At 35.5% G+C, this 21,408-nt stretch overlaps 1 protein-coding gene across 1 annotated transcript in view; it reads right to left on the bottom strand.

Moving 5' to 3' along the window:
* Positions 1-21,408, bottom strand: part of LOC101897187 (sodium-dependent dopamine transporter) — a 57,019-nt gene that overhangs the window by 35,097 nt on the left and 514 nt on the right. The window lies entirely within an intron of this gene.

The raw sequence follows: 21,408 nt of genomic DNA, 5'->3' as shown, positions 1-21,408 counted from the left end.
TTGAAAATTCTGTTAAAATCTTTAAAATACCTAATATCGGAAGGTGCCGATATATACAAGGAACACCTTGTGTGGATTTTCAGATGATTCCATTGGGAAATGTGGCTAAAATCCTCAAAATACCGAATATCGGGGGCTACAGTTATATGGGGGATATACGATATCGTGGACCTATATAGATAATTCTCTGCCGAGGTATAAAGTACACACAAGGATCTCCTTGTGTGGATTTTCAGACAATTTCGTTGAAAAAATGTGAGTAAAATCATCAAAATACCGAATATCGGGGGGTACCGTTATATGGGGGATATACGATATCGTGGACCTGTATAGACAATTCTCTCTTAGGGGGTAAAGTACTCACAAGGAACTACTTGTGTGGATTTTAAGACAATTCCATTGAAAATGTGGCTAACATCATCAAAATACCGAATCTCGGGGGTACCGTTATATGGGGGCTATACGATATCGTGGGCCGATATACCCCATCTTCGAACTTGACCTGCCTGCAGACAAAAGAGAGATCTGTGCAAAAAGCTTCCTATCTTAATTCGTTTAGACTGTAGCGTGATTACAACAGACGGACAGACGGACGGACAGAGCTAAATCGTCTTACAATTTTACGCTGACCAAGAATATATATACTTTGTTGGGTCTAAAATGATTATTTTGATGAGTTACAAACGGAATGAAGAACTTAATATACCCTCCATACTTTTTTTGGTGGAGGGTATAAAAATGTATAAAAAATATTTTCATTTTTACCACCATAGTATGGAGATAGTATGGAGGGTATATTAAGTTTGTCATTTCGTTTGTAACACCTCGAAATATACATTTTAGATCCACAAAGTATATATATTTTCTTGATCAGCATAAAATTCTATGTCGATTTAGTGATGTTCGTCCGTCTACCCGTCTGTGGAAATCACTCTAGCTTACGAACGAAATGAGGTAGATTGATAAAATTTTACTCAAATGTATAGTATGTCTGCAGTACTTTTGGTATTGAAAATGGACTATGTAGGTTTACGTTTTGGTATAGCCCCCATATAACGGTACCTCCCGATATTCGGTATTTTGATGATTATAGCGACACTATTCACCGGAATTGTTTGAAATTTGGTATTTGAAGTTCGTAATGGATACTACAGCCTAAAACAGAAAATTGTCTGTGCATGTCCAGGTCTTCATATAGCCTCCATATAACGGTACCTCCCAATATTCGGTATTTTGATGATTTTAGCGCCATTATTCACCGGAATTGCTTCAAATTACGTATTTAGAGTTCGCAATGGGAACTATAGTCTGTGACAGAAAATTGTTTATGCAGGTCCAGGTCTTCGTATAGGCCCCATATATCAGTACCTCCGGATATTCGGTATTTTGACGAGTTTAGGTACAATACCCACCGAAATTGTTTGAGATGTGGTATTTGACGTTCGTAATGGATACTACAGTCTGTGACAGAAAATTGTCTACGCTGGTCCAGGTCTTCGCACAGCTCCGATATAACGGTACCTCCCTATATACGATATTTTCATGATTTTAGCAACATTATTCACCATTTATTTCAAGTTTCGAATTTGAATATGGTAATGGTAATGGCTTATAACAAACAATGCCAATGTGGGACCACGTCGTATAGACCCCAACATAACGGCTTGTAATGTACACCATCATTATAATTGTGGTAGATGCTATTTCGAAATATGATACTTAGGCATCGTTGAACTGGTGTAGAGTTAGGACTTCGGGAGCCATTAAAGCCTAGCTTCAGTCGGTTGCGGGGTTCGTGTCCTGCTCTTCACAAGCCATGTTTATCATTACAAAAATATTGTAGACTCCCTTTTTATTTACTTTACAAAATAATGGATCAAAAAAAATTACAATTTACCCCTTAAATATTAAGTTTGAAATTTATGGTTGTTATTTGAAAAAAAATAATACAAACAAATCACCGGACATATAGAATGCTTTTCATCTGGTAAAAAAAATGAGGACTCTTGATGTTAGCAGAGTCGTGCCTCTAAACCCACACCATCCTATGTCCTAACGGCATATATTTTTAGGACCCCTAAAAAATGAATCAATCCAAAATTAAGACCCTATACCATATTGTAAGAAACGTCTGTTGATTATATTTAAGGATTCATTTCAAAATTTATCTAGATTTATTCATGATAATATATAAACATATATATAGAATTCAATTTCTACGTTTAAAATATGTAGAGTTCAATCCATTTTCAAATACAAAGTAATTAAGGTACAAAATTATTTTTTTATCTTCAAAGGGTTAATATCTTACTATCGCATTCATAGAGAGATTATATGCTTATAGAAAAGAGGGGGGGATACACAATTGAGGGGTAATAGGTCAATGAAGGGAATACAGAACATATTATCTCTCTTACAGAAAGCTGATCGACATAAGAAATACAATAAAAACAAATTATTAAAAACTTACCAACATACTCTGCTTGTCATGAAGGCCTCCAATCCATGCGTATGTTGTTGTTGCATTCATGTAAACCTGTTTTAATAAGATTCTTTTTGCTTCTCAATATGAACTATTTCTAATATCGATCATACAGTAAGAGGCAAAAATGGGTATGGATTATTATAAGAATTATTTTGCAATATTATCTAAACATTTTTTTACATTAGGTCGTATAGGCGTCAATACAAACATCCATTCAAGAAAATATTTACTCAACGAAGGTATATATCATTGAATATGTTTAGATAATAAAGCAAAATAATTTGTTATATAAAGTTGTGTACTTAAATATAATTTTACTATCTTAGGTGATGGATTCCTGATGTCAAGGCTGGATTATAGATCGGGGTTTTGTTTGAAATGGACTCGTGTTGGGATCCTGATGTATATTTAGAATGAGTTGCTAGTTTCCCATGTTGATATCCTATTTTCCATGCTGGGATACTATTTTTACAGGCTATGGAGGCTGTACTGGGTTTATGATTAAATATACATGGAATGCCAGTAATCGCCAGGTAATTGTGCAACATTAGCAATCGATTTGTATTGGTTTTGGGTGGTATTTAAGCCCGCATTTCCAAATAGTATCACAGCCAATATGCGAAGTTTGTACTTGAAATTGTGAATTTTTGAGGTATGGCAAAACTAGGATCCGAAGATTTCACGTGGCTTCGATTCTCCTATTGAAGGTTTAATGTTGTAGGTTATGTTGTGAAGTTAGTGATCAAACCGGTGAACTTATGGCAAAATCTGGAGTTCCTTGTCTACCCGGTGGGTAGACTACGATCTAAGCGTGTTTTAGTACCTATGCAGATTTTATGTAGGGTGAATTTCAGATTCTTCCGGAATGGTGTTTGTTTCCTTTGGGCTACAACAAATGCTAGTATTTGCAAGCCTTTGGAAATTGCCTTTAGTTTTTTAAGCCAAATAAGGGTTCGGTATCACTTTTTCCGGATTAATGACGTAGGACTGGGTGTACCGAAGTCTCTAAAAAAATGTCTGTAAATATTTGCACTTTTCTCATTTGATTAACCTTACCCTTCTGAAATATGATAACTTTTATGTGATGCAAGATGGTAGAAATTGGATTGGATGTAAAATTAAATTTTAATCACTTGGATGGTTTCAAATTTATTTGGATATCGGGAACTGTTTTCTGATCTTTACTTCTTGAAGTTTCAGTAAAAAAGAAAGCTTATTAATTTGGCTGCGGAAGATTAGACCTTTGTTTGCCATTGTGAAGAAGGAAAAAAAGGGAATGTAAAAATTAAGCGAGTTGCCAACATATAGGTGCCACAAGAAAAATGATCGAAAAATCTTCCGAATGGATTTTGGGTTTGCACGAAACAAATTAAAAAATTCCATTATATTATTTTAGAAATATTTACAAAGGAAAGTATTTTTTTCATAAAATATATTGTATTCTTTGGTCGAAGGGTACTTGTTATATTCTGATAGTGTCATTATGTTTGTACAGTACAAACCCTGGCCCATACGATATTTATAAAACAACTCTGTTGGAACTTAATGAGAGCAGTATGTGATGTGGCCTATCAATCAAAACAAAACAAATAAAAAGTTCCACAATTCACAGTTTTTTTGCAGCCTAAGGAGAAAAAGTGTAAAATATGCATAACATAAGAAACGAAAAAAGTCGGATTTTTTAGAATATTATGTGAAAGAGTTTAATATTTTCCTGAAGATGGTCTGCGGCATTAGTTGATACAGTGTTCTAATTATCGGTGGAATTTGCCCTATGGAGGATTTTGCAAAGATTCCGAAAAAATATCAAAACCGACATACATAGAAATAAAATGTGCCGTTGTAAAACCAAAAGGAACTAAGTCATAAGTTTCAATGACAAAATTATTTTGCTTTGTACACAAATTATGGTTAATGTTAAGTGTTATGAATGAATAAGGAATGATCTATGTGGAAGTGTCCACCACAAACCTGATAATTCTACGAGTTATACGAAGTCGAATTAGCCGGAAATAGGACGCTACATGCGAATATCCTTTCCGTGGTAAGTACCAATGGTTTTTCCTTCTACGTCTTCTAATAAGTAGTAGTGGTTGCCCAGTTTTTCTTTAATTCGTGATTTTACAAAAACCGGTGATAGCTTGGAGTTGAACGATTTTTCAGCAGAGCTTTGTGCGAAATTCCTACGGTAGACTACTTGTCCCACTGCAAAGTTTTGGATTCTTGTTCTGAGGTTATAATTGTGTTGGTTCTTCTCATAAGCGTCTTTGATGTGTTGGCGTAAGTCTTTCCTAATAAGCTGAAGGCTATCATCTTTATTTATTTTCACTGAGGGTTCCTCTAAAAGCTGTAGTTTCCTCAGCAATTCATATGAGCTGCCGTGGGTTATCATGTCGAAACCATAAAGGGCATGGTAGGGTGAACAATTAATAGTCTGATGGTAAGCATTTCGAAGGGCACAGCTAATGGATGATAAGTTTTGGTCCCACTGTTTGTGGTCATTTTTCAAATAAGCCCTAATGCCGGCAATCAAGGAGCGGTTAACCCGTTCAGACGCATTCGACTGTGGGCTGTACAAAGCTGTGTATATATGATTTATTCCCAGTTCCGTAAGAAATGCATTCAATTCGTTCGACCTGAATTGGCTGCCGTTGTCGCTGACAATGCACTCGGGGACCCCATAAACGTGAAATATGTGTTGCAATAGAAAATCTTTTATTGGAGTGGCAGTGAATTTCCTCAAAGGGCAAAGCCAATGGAATTTTGAGAGGTGGTCAAGAACTATAAGGAGACCAATATGACCACTTTTACTCCGCGGATACGGACCGAGAAGATCAACGTATAGTCGCTGAAAAGGACGTACAGATTCCATTAGCTGTCCCATAGGAGGTTTTAAAATAATATTGGAAGCTTTTGTCATCTTGCAGACTTCGCAATTTCGGATATATTCGCGCACATCCCGGACCATTCCTGGCCAGAAAAATGTACGTCGTAAAAGCTCTAATGTCTTAGCCATTCCACCATGCGCCGCAACAGGCACATCGTGAGCGTTTGAAATGATATCTTTACGAAGCTTACTAGGAATCCAAAGTTTCCAACTATTTTGCTCCTGAATTTCATCGCCTGAATAATTTTCAGTGCGATAATATATAAATCTATCAATGATTTTGATATCAGGGTATTTATTTTGGTCGGCTCTGATTTGTTTCTTTAGACGGCAATAATCTTCGTCGTCAAAATATGGTGAATCTAAATTTACTCCTGGCTCACATATTTCCAATGCTGAAATTTCGTCGTTTGGTATTCTGGAGAGCGCATCAGGAACGATGTGGTCTTTCCCTTTTCTATGGCTGATACTAAAGCGGTAGGGCTGTAATTTAAAAACCCACCTCGCAAGTCTCCCGCTTAAGTCGGGCTGCCGCATAAGCCACATTAGACTTGAGTGGTCTGTTACCACCTCGAATTCCTGAAGCTCCAAGTAACAACGAAATTTCTTTATAGCTTCCAAAGCAGCTAAACATTCACGCTCAGTCACACTGTAATTTCTTTGCGAGGTGTTTAGCTTTTTACTCATGAAAGCTATTGGTTTTTCATTCCCCTCACCATCGATCTGCACGAGCACTGCGCCGATGCCGAAGTCACTAGCATCACAGTGCAAATAAAATTTCTTCGAAAAATCTGGGTTATTTAGCACAGGTGCTGATGTTAGAAGAGACTTTATTCGTTCGAACGCTTGTTGAGCTTCGGGTGTCCATTTGAATTTTCGCTTTGTCGATACAACTTCGGTGATGGGGAAAGTTTCGGTTGAAAAGTTTTTTATAAATCGACGATACCAACCACAGATTCCAAGAAAGCCACGCACTTGTTTTATATTTTTGGGCTCTGGCCAGTTGATAATGGCCGATATTTTATCTGGGTCCGTCGTAATACCGCCGTTGCCTATAACGTATCCAAGGTAGTTGGTTTTAGATACAAAAAATTTACTTTTGGCAACATTAAGCGTAAGATTGGCTTTTCGAAACTGTGTTGCAATCCTCATAAGAATTTGGATGTGGTTGTCAAAATCTTCCGACACAATTACCATATCATCGAGGTAGCCAAACACAGTATGTCTCAAATCTGGGGGGATGAGCTCATCCATTAGCCGACACATGGTTTGTGGCGCATTGCACAGCCCGAATGGCATAACCACAAATTGGTAGAGTGGCCTACCCGGGACTGTGAATGCAGTCAGCTGTTTAGATGGCTCATCAAGACCGATTTGCCAAAAGGCATCTTTAAGGTCTAATTTTGATATAAAGTTGGCCTTTGGGAGTCTCGAGAATATACCTTCAATGTTTGGGAGCGGGTAAGCATCCTTCTTAGTCACAGAATTCAGCTTCCGCGCATCCAAACACAATCTAACCTTATTCGGCTTTACCACGAGCCTCATAGGAGAACTCCATGCGGAAGTCGATGGCTCAATAACACCTAGCTCCAGCATTCGATCAATTTCCCCAAACATGAGTTTTTCTACTGCAGGGGAGACTGGGTAAAATCTTTGTTTAATGGGCTTGGCATCACCTACATCAATTGAGTGTTTAATTAATGAGGTTCTGCCAAGTCCCTTTTTCTCGAAACACGGAAATAGTGCAATTACAGCTTCCAGTTGTTTTGCTTCATTGGGAGTCAAATTAAGATGGGCATCTTCACCATTTGTCTTAGTTGGGAGGTTGAGTTCTTGGACATTTGGAACACAAATGTTATTATTGTTGAAGGAAACAATGTCGTTCGGAACTAGGAGATTATTCAGAAGATTAAAACTTTGCCAAAAATCAATACCAAGTATCAATCTTTGTGAAATTGTAGGTATAATAAACAGTCTAATCTCGTGAGTTTTGTCTTTAAAGGTAATGTTGACTTTGATCCAACCCAAAATGCTTTGACTTTTCCCGTCTGCGGTTTTAACATATGACTTACAGTGTGAAAAGTTGGGATACTTTGAAAAGTCTTGCTGAGCTAGGTCACCACCGATACAGCTAACATTAGCTCCGGTGTCCAATAAGCCGAATTCTTGAAAATTTAAAAAAGAAACCCGAGCATAATATCTCGAATCTTTCGGATTTGAGATGATAGTAGATATTTGTATTTTTCCACAGATTTTTCGAAGTCGAAAATATCTCCGTAGGCGGATTGTGGAACGCTTAGGTGATTTAATGCTAGAAATATCTGAAACCTTAAAAATCTCATTGCGTTTTTGTACATAAATTTCCCAACGCTTATGAAGGGGTAATTTGGGATAAATCATGCGAGAAAGTTCCTCAGAAGAGTCAGTAGTCAGTGTGGTAGGTCTTTTTAATATTGTTATTGTTTTCAAATTGTTTGTTGGTATCGTTTGGTTTATGGAGGGTAAACCATTGTCTGAAGTTTCAGGCTTAGAAGATGGGTCAACATTTAGGCTTGGTCCTTTTGAGGGCCCATTTGTCGGTAGTTTTTTGATAAAGTTGAAGTTCGGGACAAACATTTTGGACATTGCGGTTTATAGACATTCTTGGTGCCACATCCGTAGCAGAAGATGGTCCTGTCTTCAAGACAGTCCTGCCAAGAGTGACCATTATTGTCGCAATTCCAACATTTAAATGTGGACTCAGATATATGGACAGCATTGACCATAGGATCTAGTCCAGGTTCATCAATCTCTTCTTCTACTTCAGCCACCTGTTTTCGTTGATGAAAGCCCATTACTTGGTTTCGAGGTACCAGAGTTCTTCGGACATATTCGTCATTAAGAAAATTTTCTCGCATCTGAACAAGTTTCCGAAGATGCGAGAGTGAACGAATTGGGACGTACAATAAATCCTGGCGAATATCAGGTCGTAAATTCCGTACAATAATTTCAATAAACTCGGCCTCGTTCATAGGAATGGACAATCTATCTGCAATCGTTTGCAGAGAATCGAAAAATGAGTCATATGACTCACCAGACTTTTGTTTCCTATTCCTCATTTCCTCTTTAAGGTCGAATGAGGACTTCATAACTTTATATTGGCTACGGATTTCGGAACAGAAATCTTCCCACCTGATGACTGGTACCGTTTTATGGTATCGCCAATACCATTCCCTAGCCTTTCCAGTGAGCAAAGTATTTAAATTTCTACATATAATAGAGAAATCATTATTAAATGTTTCCTTTGTAAGAGTATTTACTCTGTATAGGAATTCTTCTATACTTAATCCCGTTGAAGACCCATCAAATTTCAAGTTCCAGTTGTTAATTATGGAAGTTATTTTATCTGCGTTTCGGTCGATGACATTGAAATTGCCTGCTACATTTGGACTTGTATTCGCAGCTGGCGAATATCGATTTATTGGCGGATTCTGAGGATAACAATTTTCTGGTAAATTGTTATTAAAATTCTGGGCATTCATAAAAGCATAATTAGAAGGACATACATTATTTTTTGGAGTTCTGTTTGGATTTACAGTATGTTGAAGTGGGTTAGCAATGTGTGCTGGGATGTGTTGAGCTGGTGGTAACGTAGGGGCTGTTGACGGTTGTGGAAAATTTAAGTTTTGAAAAAACTTATTTAATTGGTTTTCAATAATTTTATTAAGTTCATTGTAGTCTACATTTCCTGCAATTGGAATATTATTACTATTATTATTATTATTAGGGGAAGTAGTAGAAAATGTAAGTGATACATCCTGATTTCGTCGCGGAGTTTGAAGAGTCTCGGTTTGAGGGCATGGAGGATTTGTATTATCCTGAAACAGATTTTTGGAAACACTTCGTGTGTTATAGTGCTTGCTCATAGCACCTCTACCTTTACCTCTAAAGTTAGCAGCTTTTGGGGCTGGAGGAGGCTTTGAAGCCAAAGAATATGTTCTGAGCTCGCTTAGATCGCACACTCTCTTGCACACTGGACACTCTGTTGAAGTAGCAAGATGAACTTTGATGCAGGTCCTGTGGAAAGGATGCGAACATTCATTAATTATAAGACAATCCTGACCATCTGTCAAAGGTTGTCGACATATATCACATATATGTATCGAATTATTTGATGCAGTTGTTGAAGGTGGTGGTAACTCCGAGGGTAATGGTTCCTCTGAAGCCATTGTAAACTAAAAATATGTCTTATTTGTTTACTTACTCAAACTTAAATTTATGTTGTTTATTTTTAATATTCAATTAAAATCTAATATTCGACGTTTCTTACATGGTTATGGATACTTAAAATGGTTTGAAACTTGGATTTTCAAATAACAAAGGATAAAATAAAATGGGCTATGGCATATCAATATTTTAGAGAATAATGTTCTTAAGACAAACCAGCGAAGCTTTTACTGCTTGTAAGCTTTTCCTTTTTTCAAAACGGTCAATAATACGCTTATGCAGAAGTTATTGAATTCCAGACCTGAAACAGGGCTAGTATCTAAGTCTTTAAAACGTTAGTTCAAAAAAAAATATGAATATGTTCTGAAATTTAACATATATCTTTCATCTATACATCCTTCGAGACAAACCAAATGCAGTAGGCCAATGGTCAGAATATCGAAGTAAACCTCAACTTGCCGAGTATCCTAAAGGCCTCTTACGATTGATTGCCGCCAAGAATCCATAAAACAATATCTATATAGAAAATTTCATAAAAAATGGAATTTACATAAAACAAAAATACTATCAGATAGAGCCAAAAGGGTATAGTCGTTGTCCTTCTGGCCCCACGTTGGGCGCCAATTCTGTAATGTACACCATCATTATAATTGTGGTAGATGCTATTTCGAAATATGATACTTAGGCATCGTTGAACTGGTGTAGAGTTAGGACTTCGGGAGCCATTAAAGCCTAGCTTCAGTCGGTTGCGGGGTTCGTGTCCTGCTCTTCACAAGCCATGTTTATCATTACAAAAATATTGTAGACTCCCTTTTTATTTACTTTACAAAATAATGGATCAAAAAAAATTACAATTTACCCCTTAAATATTAAGTTTGAAATTTATGGTTGTTATTTGAAAAAAAATAATACAAACAAATCACCGGACATATAGAATGCTTTTCATCTGGTAAAAAAAATGAGGACTCTTGATGTTAGCAGAGTCGTGCCTCTAAACCCACACCATCCTATGTCCTAACGGCATATATTTTTAGGACCCCTAAAAAATGAATCAATCCAAAATTAAGACCCTATACCATATTGTAAGAAACGTCTGTTGATTATATTTAAGGATTCATTTCAAAATTTATCTAGATTTATTCATGATAATATATAAACATATATATAGAATTCAATTTCTACGTTTAAAATATGTAGAGTTCAATCCATTTTCAAATACAAAGTAATTAAGGTACAAAATTATTTTTTTATCTTCAAAGGGTTAATATCTTACTATCGCATTCATAGAGAGATTATATGCTTATAGAAAAGAGGGGGGGATACACAATTGAGGGGTAATAGGTCAATGAAGGGAATACAGAACATATTATCTCTCTTACAGAAAGCTGATCGACATAAGAAATACAATAAAAACAAATTATTAAAAACTTACCAACATACTCTGCTTGTCATGAAGGCCTCCAATCCATGCGTATGTTGTTGTTGCATTCATGTAAACCTGTTTTAATAAGATTCTTTTTGCTTCTCAATATGAACTATTTCTAATATCGATCATACAGTAAGAGGCAAAAATGGGTATGGATTATTATAAGAATTATTTTGCAATATTATCTAAACATTTTTTTACATTAGGTCGTATAGGCGTCAATACAAACATCCATTCAAGAAAATATTTACTCAACGAAGGTATATATCATTGAATATGTTTAGATAATAAAGCAAAATAATTTGTTATATAAAGTTGTGTACTTAAATATAATTTTACTATCTTAGGTGATGGATTCCTGATGTCAAGGCTGGATTATAGATCGGGGTTTTGTTTGAAATGGACTCGTGTTGGGATCCTGATGTATATTTAGAATGAGTTGCTAGTTTCCCATGTTGATATCCTATTTTCCATGCTGGGATACTATTTTTACAGGCTATGGAGGCTGTACTGGGTTTATGATTAAATATACATGGAATGCCAGTAATCGCCAGGTAATTGTGCAACATTAGCAATCGATTTGTATTGGTTTTGGGTGGTATTTAAGCCCGCATTTCCAAATAGTATCACAGCCAATATGCGAAGTTTGTACTTGAAATTGTGAATTTTTGAGGTATGGCAAAACTAGGATCCGAAGATTTCACGTGGCTTCGATTCTCCTATTGAAGGTTTAATGTTGTAGGTTATGTTGTGAAGTTAGTGATCAAACCGGTGAACTTATGGCAAAATCTGGAGTTCCTTGTCTACCCGGTGGGTAGACTACGATCTAAGCGTGTTTTAGTACCTATGCAGATTTTATGTAGGGTGAATTTCAGATTCTTCCGGAATGGTGTTTGTTTCCTTTGGGCTACAACAAATGCTAGTATTTGCAAGCCTTTGGAAATTGCCTTTAGTTTTTTAAGCCAAATAAGGGTTCGGTATCACTTTTTCCGGATTAATGACGTAGGACTGGGTGTACCGAAGTCTCTAAAAAAATGTCTGTAAATATTTGCACTTTTCTCATTTGATTAACCTTACCCTTCTGAAATATGATAACTTTTATGTGATGCAAGATGGTAGAAATTGGATTGGATGTAAAATTAAATTTTAATCACTTGGATGGTTTCAAATTTATTTGGATATCGGGAACTGTTTTCTGATCTTTACTTCTTGAAGTTTCAGTAAAAAAGAAAGCTTATTAATTTGGCTGCGGAAGATTAGACCTTTGTTTGCCATTGTGAAGAAGGAAAAAAAGGGAATGTAAAAATTAAGCGAGTTGCCAACATATAGGTGCCACAAGAAAAATGATCGAAAAATCTTCCGAATGGATTTTGGGTTTGCACGAAACAAATTAAAAAATTCCATTATATTATTTTAGAAATATTTACAAAGGAAAGTATTTTTTTCATAAAATATATTGTATTCTTTGGTCGAAGGGTACTTGTTATATTCTGATAGTGTCATTATGTTTGTACAGTACAAACCCTGGCCCATACGATATTTATAAAACAACTCTGTTGGAACTTAATGAGAGCAGTATGTGATGTGGCCTATCAATCAAAACAAAACAAATAAAAAGTTCCACAATTCACAGTTTTTTTGCAGCCTAAGGAGAAAAAGTGTAAAATATGCATAACATAAGAAACGAAAAAAGTCGGATTTTTTAGAATATTATGTGAAAGAGTTTAATATTTTCCTGAAGATGGTCTGCGGCATTAGTTGATACAGTGTTCTAATTATCGGTGGAATTTGCCCTATGGAGGATTTTGCAAAGATTCCGAAAAAATATCAAAACCGACATACATAGAAATAAAATGTGCCGTTGTAAAACCAAAAGGAACTAAGTCATAAGTTTCAATGACAAAATTATTTTGCTTTGTACACAAATTATGGTTAATGTTAAGTGTTATGAATGAATAAGGAATGATCTATGTGGAAGTGTCCACCACAGGCTATATTCGGTATTTTTAAAATTTTAACAGCTTTTTTTAAGGATTTTATTTTGTGAAAATTTCCAAATTCATTCCAAATGGTTTGGCCCGGCCGAACTTACAGCTTTTTTAATTGCTTTTTTTTTTTTTTTTTTTTTTTTTTTTTTTCAAAAATAAGTAGAGTTTTATAAATTGTTTTATACGACGTCAATCGGAGGTTGTTATGTAATGCATTTTTCAACAATTTTTAAAAATTTGAATAATTTTGAAAAATTTTCAATTTCAAAATTAGTTTGAAAGTTCATTGTCCAAGCAGCTGTGTCGATGCGACTACCCATATTTTTTTACCAGGGTGCATATGTACTTTTTCGATCACAACGAGCCCTAGGAAATCTATAATTCAATCAAAAGTTTAAAAATTGAAATATTCGGTAGATAATAATCCATTAAGTATTATGATTTTTTAGAAAATGCAATATAATAACAAAATAAACAAACAATTTTAACATAAACACGGAAATACACATGGATAAAAAAACTGACAGCACATATGGAAAAATCTAATCGTGTGATAACAGCTTTAGGTGCCTGTTTTAGCCTCTAAAGTTTATTTCAGATATTTGTTCTAGTTTTCCGTAGAAGTCTCAACATCTTACCCAAATTTCTTTTCCACCGTGTAATTTGCAAATAATAATTATTTCATTTTGTTTATTTTTGTCTGTTCTGTTTAGCAGTATCTGCTTAAGATTTTATAGGTTTTTTTCTTACATCCACTAAATTCTCAACTATTTGTAAGATTTATGATGAAGATTTTGTTTGCGCGCAGACGGACATCCGCCTGTATGTCTGTGAGCAGTTGTGAGTTTCGTCATCAATTAAGGCACACTCAAGTCAGTGCGCTTAGTTAATATCGTGCAGCTAAATGAGTCGCAATTTCTATGTGATTATCACGTCATAATTGTTTAATTGCAAAATTGAAGCCATACAATGTGGGCCAATGTGTGGCAAGTGTCATAATCAGTGATTTAATGGCATTATTTAATCAGATTTATAGTAATTAAGTCATTTGGGCTATACAATAAGAAAAATCTCAAAAGTGTTAAAGCCAAAGTGATTTTATTTTTAGATCGGCTTATTTTTAAATTGCGAAGCGGCAAATGGGTAAAGATCGATATTTTAACTATTTTGTGTAAATGGTGAATAAAAAACAAGTAAAGAAAGTTCTAAAGTCGGGCGGGGCCGATTTTATGATACCCTACACCACTTTTCTAATTTAGTTGAGCTCCAGATAACAATTAATAGATTTTATGGGAGAATTCAATCATACACCGTAAGATTATAATTATAATTTAAAATTCAAAGGAATAAATATGCCGAAGCATTTGTATCTTTTAAATTCGGACTTGTATTACTCATTTGGTGCAAAATTAATTTGAAATCAGATAAAGATATATATAAAGATAGATATATATATGGGAGCTATATCCAAATCTGAACCGATCTCGATAAAATTTGGCAAAGATATTTCTGAGCTGTATTTGATATATTTCCCTGAATATCGTTGTTACGGAGTGCATATTACGACTGTGGGTAACAAATACAACAAATCGGATGAACAATATATATGGGGGCTATAGCTATATCTGAACCGATCTTCACCTTCTAGACTTAATTCGGTAGTATGTGCCAAATTCCATCCCATTTGGGCCAATATTAGACGTTTGGTGCACAATAAAAGTAAATCGGGCGAAGTTATATTTGGAAGCTGTATCCAAAACTGAATCGATCTCGATAAAATTTAGCAAAGGTATTTCTGATCTGCATTTGATATATTTCCCAAAATATTGTTGTTACAGAGTGCACATTACGGCTGCGGAGGACAAAAACAATAAATTGGATGAACAATATATATGGTAGCTATAGCTATGACCACCTTGTGGTGTAGGGTATAAAATGATTGCGGCCATGACACCCTATATATGTTAGACGATCAGCAATGTAGCTGTCAAAATGTGATTGAAATCACATTATGAAAGATAAATAATTGATTGAAAAATTCCGAAAACTACCACTTAAATGAAACCGGTTATGTGGGGGTTATACGAAGACGTGGACTTGTATATAACAATTTTTGACATAGGCTGTAGTACCCATTACGAACTTCAAATACGAAATTCGAAATAATTCCGGTAAATAATGTCGCTAAAATCATGAAAATACCGAATATCGGGAGGTACCGTTATATGGGGGCGTTGACCTGCATACGAAATTTGTTACCATATGTTGCAGTACCCGTTAGGATCTCCCAGTACGACATTTGAAACAACTCCGGTGAAAAAAGTTGCTGAAATCATCAAAATACCGACCATTGGGAGGTAATGTTATTTGGGGGCTATACGAAGACAACATTTTTTGCCATACGTTCTTGTACCCATTAAGATCTTCCAATACGAAATTTGAAACGATTCCGGTGATAATTGTTGCTGAAATCATTAAAATACCGAATATCGGTAGGTACCGTTATATGGGGGCTATATGGAGACGAGGACCAGCATACAAACATTTTTGTCCTGGATTGGAATGACAGTTATCGAAATGTTATCGATAAATAACCACGTTCAGAGACGTTCAGGACGAAAGAACACATCTCTTTGTGCTTGTTGTTTTATCGATATTATTTACGCTCAATATGACTCAACGCGTGTTTTTTATTTAGCCCTTAATCATTATAATTAGGTTTGCAGTTTTGAAATAAAGAGTATTATAAGATATGAGACTCATCGCTTGGAATAAATGTTGTGTTGGGGAAAATATCATTCTTGAAAAAATAACACAGATGTATCATATTTTTGTTTCTGTGAGTAAGTCAGTGTCATGTTAATAGTTCGGAGTCGACGATGAAACAATCTAAATTACAACCAAGTTATATAAATAGTGAAAACATCATGAGAAAACTACAAGTATAGATGGTTCCAACTGCTTTAAATGCTTAAAGTACGTTAACAGTATTAAAGATAAACGCACGGGGTTTCATACATCAAGCGGGTTATCCTTGCGTTTTTTTTTTTTGATACACCCATACAAAAAAGACAAGGAAGTAGACTTATTTGGTAAATCGAATGTGTCAACCCTATTTTCTGCGAACTGAAAATCTATAAATCCCTAATCCCTTTATTTTGGTAATATTTGGTAAGTAAGTTTCTAACTAGATAACACGACTAATTACGAGATCACGAGGATCTAGAGTTATTACCATGGTAGAAGAATATAGGTAGACGCATCGACACTGCTGCTGGGACAATGAACTGTCAAACCAATTTTGGAATTGAAAATGTTGAATGAAAGTTTATTTGAATTTGTAAAAAAATGTTGAAAACGGGTATTATAATAACCTCCGAATAACGTCGTATAAGAAGACATATGCAAATCTACTTATATATGAAAAGATATTTAAATGTTTTTTGACATATTAATGTTCCCAAGCGTTGATGCGTCTACCTGTATTCTTCTACCATAGTTATAACCTTGGTACAATAAAAAGGTAAGGTAGAGCTACAAGCTGATTACATTTTTTTTAAGCGTGCCCGGCTTCTGCCAATTATGTGTATGTATTTGTTGTTTTGATAAATAACAAGTAAGCAAAGGCTACAGTTGAGCGGGGCCGACCGTTGAATACCCTACAACACTATAATAAACGATACAGTTTATATAGGCGAGATACTCGAAAGAATTCCACAAGATATTGTGACAAATAATAAAAACCATCAGGTTTCGTTCTCTAATTTTCGAATAATAGCAACTTAAACTAATTTGCTCATTTCCAATTTATTGGTAGATGTTGCACGTAAATGGTCTTCCTAGATCTGGAACCAATATTTCCCAAAGACCTATAATCTCTCAGAAGTGGCAAAAGATTAACATTTTTTATTGGTTTTTGACTAAAACGCATCTATATCCTTAACGAAATAGTCAGAAGTGCGTCTTTCCTGTATTTGTGAATTCTCCAAAAAGTCACTGGAATGGATATATTCGTATTTTGTCTACAAAAGTTGGCAAACCATTTCACACATTGAATATTTTTGGATGGCCATCCAAAACTATTCGGCTTTTGCAATGTCTGGTAACCTCCATTCAAATGCGCATGTGGATCGGGCGATAATTACGACTTGCTGACAATTTTGCAGTTTTTTTGTCCATTTCAACCCCTAAATATATGGCGATTATCTCCAAAAAGAGTAGGCTTCTATTCTGACCCTCATCTTATCCCCATGCAAAATTTCATAAGGATCGGGCCATAAATGCGATCTGTATATGATATCCTGATATCCTAACTACTTAGTTTTGTTGGCTGCAGAAATATTACCAAATGTTTTATTCAAAATAAAAATATGCCAAAAATATGACAACATTGAAAAAATATGAGAAAATATTACAAAATCAATATTTTCATCTTTAGAGAGATATTTTATGCAATTTTTTAGACGTTTTTTCTTTCCTGCCAAGAGCCCATTTTGAATTAATGAGAACTGTCGAAATCAGTTCAGCCGTTCTCGACATATAAGAGATCTTTCAAGCATATCTTCTTTGATAGACATATATATCGCACATATTTTGCTATATATCCGATTTGATGGATGTTAACATCAATGTAAAGATCAGAAGTAACCTTGTCATGTGTGTGATAACCTTGGCTGTGTGATTTCGCCGGGATTTAAAATATTCGCGGTTTAATGAAAAATTTTGATTTTTTTCAACACAAAAGTTATGGTCTATTTTACCCGCTAAATATTATCCGATGACCACCCAAATTGGTAGACTTCTTCCCCGCCCTAAACTCTAGCTACATGCGAAATTCCGCGTCGATTGGTCTATAATTGCGACCTGTAGAGCAACTGCAAAATCAGGAATTTTTTCAGTTTTTGATCCATTTCAACCCCTAAGTATTATGCGATCATCTCCAAAATAAATATGGTTCTATTCTGACCTTAACCCCACCTACATTCTAAATTTCGTGAAGATCAGACCATAATTGCGACCTGTAGCGTGATTACAAATTAACATGGACAGACGGACAGACGGACGGACGGACCGACATACATAGCTAGATCGACTCAGCTCGGCGAGCTAGGAAGATCCATATATACTTTCCTATATGGGAAACCAATATTTCGAGGTGTTACATAAATTCTGGCCCAATCAAACTTATAATACCCCCAACACATAGTATTGTAGGGTATAAAAACAAAATGTTTTCAAAATCAATTATTATTAACCAGATTTGCCATGAAATTGAAAGATTAAACACTTAGGATCATATTTTTGAGAGAACATCCAGACGTTTCATTCATCTTTCGCGCTTTTTGACTCATTTTAAAAATGAACTAAAAATATCAAATAATTGAAAACAACTTTTTGCCTATAATTTTGAATAATTCTAACAGGAAGCGTACATAGCTTCAGGGCTGTATTTCTGTAGTTTTACTAAGCTGTTCTACCTACTAATTGTACCATGGTTTTAAAATTGCACAAAATAATTCAGGTGGTCGTAAAAAAGCTAAGAAGAAAAATGATTAAAGGTGAGAATTCATACAACCGTTCTTTGACTGGCTTAAGTCATCGACTGGATGTCTGGCTGATGCGCACAAACGAAAAATGTTGATCCTTTGTAGGGGAGGTATCAGATGAAATGCTCCGATCTCTACTATCTTTATAACAGATCTTGTGTTAATAGAAATATTGAGATGTGCAAAGTATGTATGGAATCGGCTGTTAATTTCTCGTTTTATGAGCTTCATGGATATTCTACATTTTGACCCTTTGCGGGGGAGGTACCAGAAGGAGAGGACCGATATATCTTCATCATCTTCACAATAGATTTTGTTTTAGCAAAAATGTTTGTATGTGCGAATTATAACTGATGCTTATTTCGGATTTTATGATCGTTTTGGTTATTCAAAACTTTGACCCTTTGTGGGGAAGGTACCAGAAGGAATGGTTCGATCTCTGCTATTTTTATAACAGATCCTGCGTTGATGGAAACATGAAGATGTGTAAAGTATGAATGAAATCGGATGTTAATTTCGCGTTTTGTGTGCTTCATGGACATTCAAAATTTCTACCTTTTTTGGGGGAGGTACCAGAAGTTGTGGACCGATATATTCTATGTTTACAGCAGATTTTGTGTCAGTAGAAATAATGGGAGGTGTGAAATATGAAGAGAAGCGGATGCTTATTTCGGATTTTATAATTGTTTTGATTATTCAAAACTTTGACCCTTTGTGGGGGAGGTACCAGAAGGAATGGTTCGATCTCTACCATCTTTACAACAGATCTTGTGCGGATAGAAATATTGAGATGTGTCAAGTCTGAATGGAATCGGATGTTAATTCCGCGTTTTGTGTGCTTCAAGGATATTCAAAATGTTGACCAGAAAAAGTGGATCGATACATTCCATCTTCACACCAGACCTTGGGTTAAAAAAAAAAATATTGTTATGTATGTAAGTTGAATACAATCGGGCTCTTATTATACCCTACATCACTATGTGTTGGGGGTATTATAAGTTTGATTGGGCCAAAAATTATGTAACACCACGAAATATTGGTTTCCCACATAGGAAAGTATATATGGATCATCCTAGCTCGCCGAGCTGAGTCGATCTAGCTATGTATGTCCGTCCGTCCGTCTGTCCGTCTGTCCATGTTAATTTGTAATCACTCTACAGGTCGCAATTATGGCCCGATCTTCACGAAATTTGGAATGGAGGTCGGGGTTGGGCCAGAATAGAACCCTATTTCTTTTTGAGATGATCGCCAAATGTTTAGGGGTTGAAATGGACCAAATACTGAAAAAATTTCGGATTTTGCAGTAGCTATACAGGTCGCAATTATAGACCAATCGACGGCATGTAGCTAGAGTTTAGGGCTGGCAAGAAGCCTACCAATTTGGGTGGTCATCGGGTAATATTTAGCGGATAAAATAGAACATATCTTTTGTGTTGAAAAAATTCAAAATTTTTCATTAAACCGCGAATATTTTAAATCCTGGCGAAATCACAAAGCCATCACAAGGTTACTTCTGAACTTTACATTGATGTTAACATCCAACAAATCGGATATATAGCAAAATATGTGCGATATATACGTCTATGAAAGAAGATATGCTTGAAAGATCTCTTATATGTCGAGAACGGCTGAACTGATTTCGACAGTTCTCATTAATTCAGAATGGCCTCTTGGCAGGAAAGAAAACCCGTCTAAAAAAATCGCATAAAAATATCTCTCTAAAGATGAAAATATTGATTTTGTAAAATTTTCTCAAATTTTTTCAATTTTGTCATATTTTTGGCATATTTTCATTTTGAATTAAACATTTGGTAATATTTCTACAGCTAACAAAACTAAGTAGTTAGGATATCAGGATGTCATATACAGATCGCATTTATGGCCCGATTCTTACGAAATTTTGCATGGGGATAAGATGAGGGTCAGAATAGATGTCTACTCTTTTTGGAGATGATCGCCATATATTTAGGGGTTGAACTGCAAAATTGTCAGCAGGTCGTAATTATCTCCCGATCCTCACGCCCATTTTAATGGGGGTTACCGCACATTGCAAAAGCCAAGCAGTTTCGGATGGCCATCCAAAAATATTCAATGTGTGAAATAGTTTGCCAACTTTTGTAGACTAAATACGAAAATGTCCATTCCAGCGACATCTACCAATAAATTGGAAATGATCAAATTTAAGTTGCTATTATCCGAAAATTAGAGAACGAAACATGATGGTTTTCTTTTATTATTTGTCACAATATCTTGTGGAGTTCTTTCGATTATCTCGCCTATATAAACTGTATGGTTTATTATAGTGTTGTAGGGTATTCAACGATCGGCCCCGCTCGACTGTAGCCTTTGCTTACTTGTTTTTTATTATATTGTTATAATTATTCAAATTTTGATTCTTTGTGTGGGAGGTACTTGATGGAGTGGACCGATATTGTCCATTTTTACACCTGACCTTACACTGACGCAAATACTAGGATTTTTAAACCTGGAGCAAAATCAGATTATCCCTTTTCTTTCTGTGCAGTCAAATATTTTCTTTGAATATTTCGATCTTTTGTGGGGCAGATGCCAGAAGGAGTTGGCCGATATTGTCCATCTCAGAACTCGATCTAAGTTTGAAAAAATATTACGATATACTAAGTTTGGACCAAATCGGATACTCCATTCGAAACTTATTGTGCGCACTAGCCAGACAGACAGACGGAGGACATCGCTAGATCGACTCCAAATGTTCAGAAACGGATTTGGCCCAAAGAGACCTAGGGTCTTAAGCCGTTATTTCGATAAGAGATTTTTTAGTGGTATCATTCTCTCTCTAGTCACACGGCTGAGGGTATAAAAAGTTCGACAACACTTTATGATTGCATTTT

The sequence above is a fragment of the Musca domestica genome, unplaced genomic scaffold, assembly GCF_030504385.1.
Source record: "Musca domestica strain aabys unplaced genomic scaffold, Musca_domestica.polishedcontigs.V.1.1 16, whole genome shotgun sequence".
In the NCBI taxonomy this organism is placed as follows: Eukaryota; Metazoa; Arthropoda; class Insecta; order Diptera; family Muscidae; genus Musca; species Musca domestica.
Note: the sequence above shows the minus strand (reverse complement) of the source record. Positions and strands in the feature narration are given on the sequence as shown.